The sequence below is a fragment of the Rattus norvegicus genome, chromosome 15 (assembly GCF_021556685.1).
Source record: "Rattus norvegicus strain SHRSP/BbbUtx chromosome 15, alternate assembly SHRSP_T2T, whole genome shotgun sequence".
Taxonomy (NCBI): domain Eukaryota; kingdom Metazoa; phylum Chordata; class Mammalia; order Rodentia; family Muridae; genus Rattus; species Rattus norvegicus.
In genome coordinates this window covers 26,227,470-26,235,773 of record NC_141548.1, presented here as the reverse complement: position 1 = coordinate 26,235,773, position 8,304 = coordinate 26,227,470, and positions in this window count along the sequence as shown.

Sequence of the window (8,304 nt, the reverse complement as noted above, 5' to 3'; positions counted from 1 at the left end):
ACAGGGATATTTATTTACTCTACTATGTCCATAGCAGCTTTATTCATAACAGCCAGAAGCTGGAAACAACCTGGATGTCCCTCAACTGAAAAATGGATAAGAATAATGGGGTACACATCTACACAGTGGAGTACTATTCACTCAGCTGTTGGAAAAAAAATGGCAACATAACATTTTATTTCATTTTTGATTTAATTTTCTAAGCATCCATTCAGTTTCATCACAATTTTATTAAAAATTAATTAAGCTGTATAAATATCTTTACTATTTGGCTATTATATCTAGGTCATCAACCGTAAGAGCAAAGTTAACCTCAGGTCCCGTTAATTCATGAGGTCATGAAACCACGAAGAGAAACACAAAAAGGAAACAAGAAAATGAAGTCTCAACGCTGTACAGGAAAGCATTTTTCCTTGTTATGCAAGAATCACTTCTTTGTAGAGAAGAAGGCTTCGTTGGGTGTTGTTCAATGGATTGTTGATATTCTAAATGCTTGTAACTTTTCACTTTAACTCCTCTGCTCGAACCAGTGGTACTCCAGAGCCATGTCTGTCACATAGGCCGCAGCACTGACAGTTCAACTTCACGGCCAAAGTCAGTTGGTGTTCGGTGAAGTAGAGGCAGGAGATCCGGAGGCCGAGTCCCAGGTCTTGGCTCTGCTGCCACATGAGGGTCAGCCTAGGCTACATGAGACCCTGTCTCTAAAAACAAACAAAAAAAAGCCTAAGACAAAAAAAAAGGTGGAAATGTGTCTTTTTAGGATCTAAGAGGTGGACATAGTCTGCTGTAGCCTCAACCGTGACCTTAACACTGGACCTAGAGATAATCCAGTTCTTCACAGAAGACGATTGTTTTTTAATTTCTGTGACATCTGGTGCCTGCTGAAAGTTTAGGGTCTCAGACCTTTGTGCCATGTTTTTTTTAAAAATCATTTTAAATACATCTCTCAGTTTAGGTGTTCATGAGTGCTAACGTGGACTCTTTTCTGATATACTCTTTCCTCTGCGCTCCCACATTTGACCTGGTTCTTACTTTGAACTTGACGTTGAAATAGTCCTAACTGTGTACGTTTCCCCCCCTGTCTCCCCATCTAAATTGCTTGAAGGTGAGTTTTGGTTAACTGGTTCTATCTTTTTTTTCTATTTGCAAAGGCCTTTTTGCTTTGTTTTATTTTGTTTTGTTTGAGACAATGTTTCTCTGTGTAGCCCTGGCTGTCCTAAAACTCACTCTGTAGACCAGGCTGACCCCAAACTCACAGACATCCACCTGCCTCTGCCTCCTGAGTGCTGGGATTAAAAGTGTGCACCACCACAATATCTGAAAAGGCTTTTGTAAGCGTTTTTGTTTCTTTTTTCTGAGACATGATCTTTCTATATAGCCCAGGCTGGCCTAAAACTCAATATTGTAGCCCAGGCTAGCCTCAAACTTGAGATCCTACTGCCTCAGTGGCTCAAATTCTGGGATTACAGGCTATGTGCCACCACTTGTGGCTTAAAGCATTTTCCCTGAGTACTGGGCAGTGAACAAGGCCTTATACATGCTTGGCAAGTGTTCTACCGGGGACCTTTATCCCAAGCCTTAGTACGTTTCTAAACATACACAAAACAGGACTTTTCTCAACATCCTCTTTGTGGTTCTGCTTCACTTGCACAACAGAATACCTCACTCTTTTTTATGTGTGTGTGTGTGTGTGTGTGTGTGTATATATATATATATATATATATATATATATATATATATATATATATATATATATATGCAAGATGGATACGACCAACAATTACATTGATGCAAAACAATCAGAAGCCGGATGCAGGGAGCCTTACATGTGTATAATTGCTCTGTTGGAAACAGTATTATAACAATGAACCCAGCCAGCCTGCCTGGATTGAGAGATGCCTAGAAGATTAATAAAGCACACTGCTAGGTGCGTCTCCGAGGGGGTTTCCGGAGGTGGCTGGGTCAGCTAACTGAGTGGGGAACACAGGCCTTGGCATTGGTGGTGCCGTTCAACGGTCAAGCCAGCAAACAGCACAGGAAGGGGTAAATTTGAGAGCAGGGTTGTCCTACCTCCCTCGAGCAGGATTCTCCGTTTCCGGAGCCTTTCAGTGTGGACGGCACCGATGACTGTCTGTCCAGAAGAGCTGCCTCACTGCTCCGTCTTGATCTCCTCAGCCCCGCCGGGCTCTGACTGTCCACCCTGCGGTTTGCCGGGGTGGTCAGCTAAGCCGATCTCACCAATCCTCTCATAGCCATGTTTGTTCTGTGGTTCTGGAGAGCCCTGACTGACACAAATAGAACTTCAAAGAGTTATGATAATGCTTGGAAAGTTTCAAAGCTTGAAGCGCTCTGAAGTGGACCCGTCTATTATGGAAGGTTCAAAGGTCATAAGTGACTTGATAACAACTATTGTTGTTGTTGTTATTGTAAGCGTTGCTAATTTATCCATTTACTCCCCTACTGATAGTTATGTGGCTTTTTTCTAAATTTTTACTTTCTCTAAAAAATGCTATGATGAGAGTCCTTCTATAGCGCGTATCTTTACTTACTGATGCTTGGCACCGGTTTATCTCTCCATCCACAGCGCAAAAGGATAGTTTTAAAAGTGTTTCTGATTAGGCAAGAAATAAGTACCTGCTATAAAGAATTTTGAAAAATGTCACAAACTAACATGTTTAACTGTCATAACTCTACAGTAATTCAAAGACAAAACCATTGCTTATAATTTAATGTATCGAGTTAGGGATATTTTCATTAGTAAATTTATTTTCTCGCTCTCTTCATGTGATATAGCAAACATACGCAAACACATTGTTACCTATGCCATTAAGTATGTAAACACATGAACGCTGTCTCTTACCTAAGTTATTGAACATTTATGCCATTTCTAGGTCTTTCTTTCTTTCTTTTTTTTACCATATACACAGATCTTCAGTTAGCTTTTTTAGAGGATTTGTTTATGTGTATGTGTGTATGCAGGTATCTGTGTGGGCCACATAAGGGTGCCTACATGTATGCCTGTGTACCACATGTATGCAGAGCATGGATGCTTGAAGAGAACACAGAACCTCCTAGAACTGGAGTTACAGACAGCCGTGAGCCACACCACGTGATGCTGGGAATGGAGCCTGGGTCCTCGGGAAGAGCAGCCAATGCTCTTAACTGCCGAGCAATCTCTCCAGCCCTACAGTTAGTGTTTGCATTTACCTTTTTGTCCACATTTCTGTTTCCTTCAAACAGGACAAGTATAGACTTCCGATTGACGTGGAGGAGCATCCAGAGACAGCTGTCAGTGATGTTCCTGACACCCACTGAGGGAACAAGGTGCGGAAGTGAGCCTCTGTGTCCGCCTGGAAACACTTAACTGATCATGGTTTCTCTACCGTCCCCAGCACAGAGCTCAGCCCCACGTCTGATGCCAGACATTCGCTGTCACAGGATTCAATCGCCTTTACACTGGAGTCTTGCTCTGTGCACCCAGCTTGTCAAATACTACCATTTCTTGCTTTTCTACAGTCTTTCTCCTTCCAAATTCTTTATGGCAACTCTTGAGCTTCATGTGTGTCTCTGAGGGTGTGAGTGTGTGTGAGTATGAGTGTGTGTGAGTTTATGTGAGGGAGTGTGTGTGTGTGTGTATGTGTGAGAGCCTATGAGTGTATATTGGTCAGTGTGAACACATGCATGTAAACGCACATTAATTAATGTGTCTGAGTATGCATACGTGTGTGTAGACTCGAGTATAAGTGTGAGTACGTGTACGGTATGAGTGTGTGTGGGAACGTGTATGTGTGTGGATGTGCACCTGTGTGTGTGTGGATGTGCAAATATGCGTGAATGGGTTTAGACTGAATGACTGTATGAGTATGTTTGTGCTTGTGTGAATATGTGTTTCTGTGTGTGAGAGAGAGAGATGGTGCTAAAGAGCTCTGTGAACCATGTAAGACTAGGCTGTCCATGAATTTGAATTCCAGCTTTTGCTAAGGCAGGTGTTGTGTGGCACTGGGTAAGGGATGAGTCCCCTCTGTGTCTCAGGGTCCTAACCAGAAAACCAGAGATGTATTTAACAAGCCTCCTTAATGACACACTGAATGAGATCACCATAAAATAATTCAGTTGATTAAAAAGTCATCTGCAAGCTCGCCTGGGATGATACTGGGTGGCCAGTGTGTTGACTTGGTTAAAGAAGAAACCCCATTTGTTGGTCAAGCTGACTTTAGCACTTCCTTCTGCTCTGGGGGTGACAGCCAACATTGACTTTATTCTGTAATGCGAGTTCAGAACGAAAGGCAGCGGGGTGTGTGTGTGTGTGTGTGTGTGTGTGTGTGTGTGTGTGTGTGTACAAGATGGGAGTCAGAAACACCATCTACCTATCAAGGTGTGTCAATAGTTTGGTCAAGAATTTGCATCAAGGAACTCAAGCACAAAACGCCTCCATTTCGTTAGCCACAGGCAGAAGGTTCGTGTCTTTTTCCTACTTTCATCCATATGCGAGCAAGTGATAACATGTCCTAAGTTAAATAATGCATGGTTCTCTGACTATTCTTACTTTTTATCCTTTGGTTATTGTAATTACATGTAATTTTGCGATGGGTTTTCTATTTTTTAAGAAATCGCACTTTTGTACTCGATCCAGCTAACAGGATTTTCTTATATTACTTCCTAAAGAGGCCATCTTTTAAACTTCTAATGTTATTCCCTATTCATTAGTACACTTGCCTGTGGGGTATGTTCATAAATGGGCTAAAGTTACAAAGTTATGCTTATAAAAGCTCATGGTAATTGGAGTATCAGGAGGATTTATTAATTTTGAAATCTTAAAAGAGCGGAAGCTAAAATGAGATTGGATTAAGTATATTCCTGCATGCAGTTATTCTAAACACCCTTAAGGACCAAAGACTAACTTACAGAGGACATTATGCAAATGTGAACATATCTCTAAGTGCCTTGTAGGCCTGCTGATGTAATATTTTACATGGTTAGTTAACTACATCAAGAAAAAGGGTTGACCTTGATAGGGTATAAAGGTGCTCATTTCAAAACAACTGCCTTCTTTAGCACGACACTGCCGTCCAATCAAGAAGGCAGACGAGACGGAATCAAGAGCCTTCTCATTAGCATCAGAGGCAGCCAAGCATCTGCCGCTCCATAGGACACCAAGCACATTCTTCATAAGGCAACCAGGTCTCCTATTATTTGTGCCTGTCATCCTAGTATCACATGTGTGCAGATGACCCTCAGAGACCACAGTGTTGCACTATGTAGAAATTACTTCGTCGTCATGGCTGATCCCAAGAATATCTCTGGAGGAAGTTTCTTGTTTTGAGTACGGGTCACCAGGTCTTTTAGGGATTTTTTTTTTTAGCAGAGTTTGTTTGTTTGTTTGTTTTTTAAATGGTGGGCCTAAGAATTCCAAATTAAAAAAAATATTTATTTTTAATTATGTCTATGTGGGGGTGCAGGGAGCATGGATGTGTGTTGTGTGTGTGCAGGTGCCCTCAAAAGCCAGGAGTATGGGATCTTCCTGGAGTGGGACCTACAGTTGGCTGTGTGTAGTCACTGGACGCAGGCAAACTAGAGGGTTCCGAAAGAGCAGTGCAAGCTCGACCACAGAGCCATCTATCCCGCCCACAGAACCACGAGCTTTTATGAGTGTCTTCCTCATATACAGCCCCTGATCTCTTCAGGACCCACAGAGGCCCCATTAACCATAGTTCAAACAGACTTCCGCAATATACTGAATCTTCCCCCCCCCCCCGATAGTCACATGATTGTCTGGGATGAGGAGGAGACGGGGTTTCCTGGACCGGGGATTCCTGGGATTTGCAGTTTCTCTGTTTAGACAAATACAGTGTTAATGAGGATGTTAGGACTGATTGTAGAGGCTCAGAGCAGGTAGGCACATCTAGTACTCTTTGGCTCATGTGTTCTGTTGGGTTGTTATTGTTTTTTAATTAATTTTCGTGTATGTGTTGTTAGTGTTTGTTTTGTTTTAGACAGGGTCTCTCTACATAGATCTGGCTGTTCTATAACTCGCGTAGATCTGGCTATGTTCAAACTCAGAGATCCACCTGCCTTTACCTCTCGAGTGCAACGGACCCTAATTACTTTTTTTAAGTCAGCATACAAAGTGACGGGTTTCATTAGAACATTCTCACATTCATACGTTGTCATGTTTTTTTCTGTTTTATCGCTCTCCTGCTCAGAATGTTCTCCTTCCTTCCAATAGTCCTGGCTCCTGCTTTCGGGTCTCAGGGATTCCATTACTCTCTCTCTCTCTCTCTCTCTCTCTCTCTCTCTCTCTCTCTCTCTTCCTCCCCGTCTCTAAAGACGTCTTCCTCCTCAGGAACTAGAGAGATGATGGCTTAGCGGCTAAGAGTATCCACTGCTCTTACAGAGGACCTAGGTTCGGTTCCCAGCACCCACGTGACAACTTCTAGGTGATCCAGGTTCTTTTCTGGCCTCTACAAATAGCAAGGACATACATTCATGCAGGCAACACACACGTGCACGCGACTTAAATCTAGAGTTCACATACAAAAAAAATTCAGCATTTATATAGCACCTCCACCCCCTCCTGGTCCATTCATCTGTTGATGGATATCTAGCCTAGTCCTTGTACCCAGCTCTTGGGAACAATGCAGTAGTAAAGACAAATGCACAAGCTTCTCTGTGGTGAGCCAACCAAGAGTGGTATAGCTGGGTCATATAAGATCTAATTTTAGTGTTACAGAACCCCCATGCGGACTTCCAGGATGGACCATTTTATATTTCTACAACCGCTCCTCTTATCCCACTTCTTTACCCCCTTGCCAACACTTGCTGCCTGGCCCGACTCCCATCCCCATCTTGGAGGGCCCGTGCATCCACTCTACCATCAAAATATATCCCCAGTCTTGCTGTCCTTCATTTCCTGACGATGGTAGCCATTCTGACTAGCGGAAGATATAGTCTCAAGCAGGTTGTAATTTGCATTCTCCTATTTGTTAAGGGTTTTGAGTGCCTTTCCAAATGTTTACATTTTGTCTTTTGTAATTGTATATTAACTTTGTCGGCTCATTAATTGGACGAGTTGAGGTGTTTTTGATATTTAATTTATAGGCTCCTTATATATCCTATATAGTAACCCTCATCTGTTGTAGAGTTGTCCAAGATTTGTTCTGATTCCGTAGACAACCTCTTCGTTCTGGATTGTTTCCCTTGGCACACAGAAGATTCTTACTTTTATCTAATTCCATTTGTAAATTCTTGGGATTGGTTCCTGTGTAATTAGAGTCCTCTCCAGAAAGTTCTTGCCCGTGCCTAGATGTTTCCCTCTAGCAGTTTCAACATGTTAGGTCTTATGTGGAGGTCTCTGAGGCATTTTGAACTGATTTGTGGGGGTGAGAGACATGGATTGAGTGTCAGTCTTGTGTGTGTGGGAACTCAGTTTTCACATCAGAGCAGCTCTTCCCCAGTGCCTGCTTTTGACACATTTGTCAATAATTGGGCAGTTGTGGCTGGGCAGGTTACGTCTGGGTCCTGTGTTCCATTCCAACAGCCTGTATGTTCTCCTCTGTCACTATGGCCTGAGAGTGTAGTTTGAGGTCAGGCATTGTGACTCCTCCAGAGCCGCTTTGTTCCAGTTCCTTTGTGTTTCCACATGAATCTCAGAACTGATCCCTTTTCTAGTTCTGTGAAGAACGCACTTGAAATTTTGAGGAGGGCTGTACCAGATCAGTCAAGCACTTTCACGGATATAACCATTTTACCCTATTAATTTCACCAACCTCTCACTAAGGAAGATCTTTTTATCTTTTACAGTCTTCGATTTTTTTTCCCCTCAATGTCTTAAAGTTCTCATTAGAGAAGTCTTTCACTTGCTTTGTTAAGTTTATTCTCACGTATTTTACGTCTTTGGAATAATTATAAATGGATTTTTTTTCCTGATTTTCCCCCCTCAGGGAATAAAAATAAGTCAGGAGTTTCTAAAGTAAAAGTGAGATACAGTCAAAATACCACGTGAGTTATAAGAGAGACAAAGTCGCAGAGGGGGCTCAGAGGAGAGGAGAGCTGGATTAGTCCGTTGGTTGTGTTTAATTGGGCCACTGGTTTTGTTCGATAGTGGAACAAAACTAATAAAATAGATACATATCAAGGGAGGATTTATTAGATTGGCTTATATAATATGAACTGGGTAGTCCAACAATGACCGTCTTCACCCTAAAGAGTCTGAGAACCAGGTCACTGCTCAGGTCCTGGGGCTGAAATTCTTAGCAGAGCCAATCTGGCACTTAAGCCTAGAGAATTCCTGGAAAGCCATTCCAA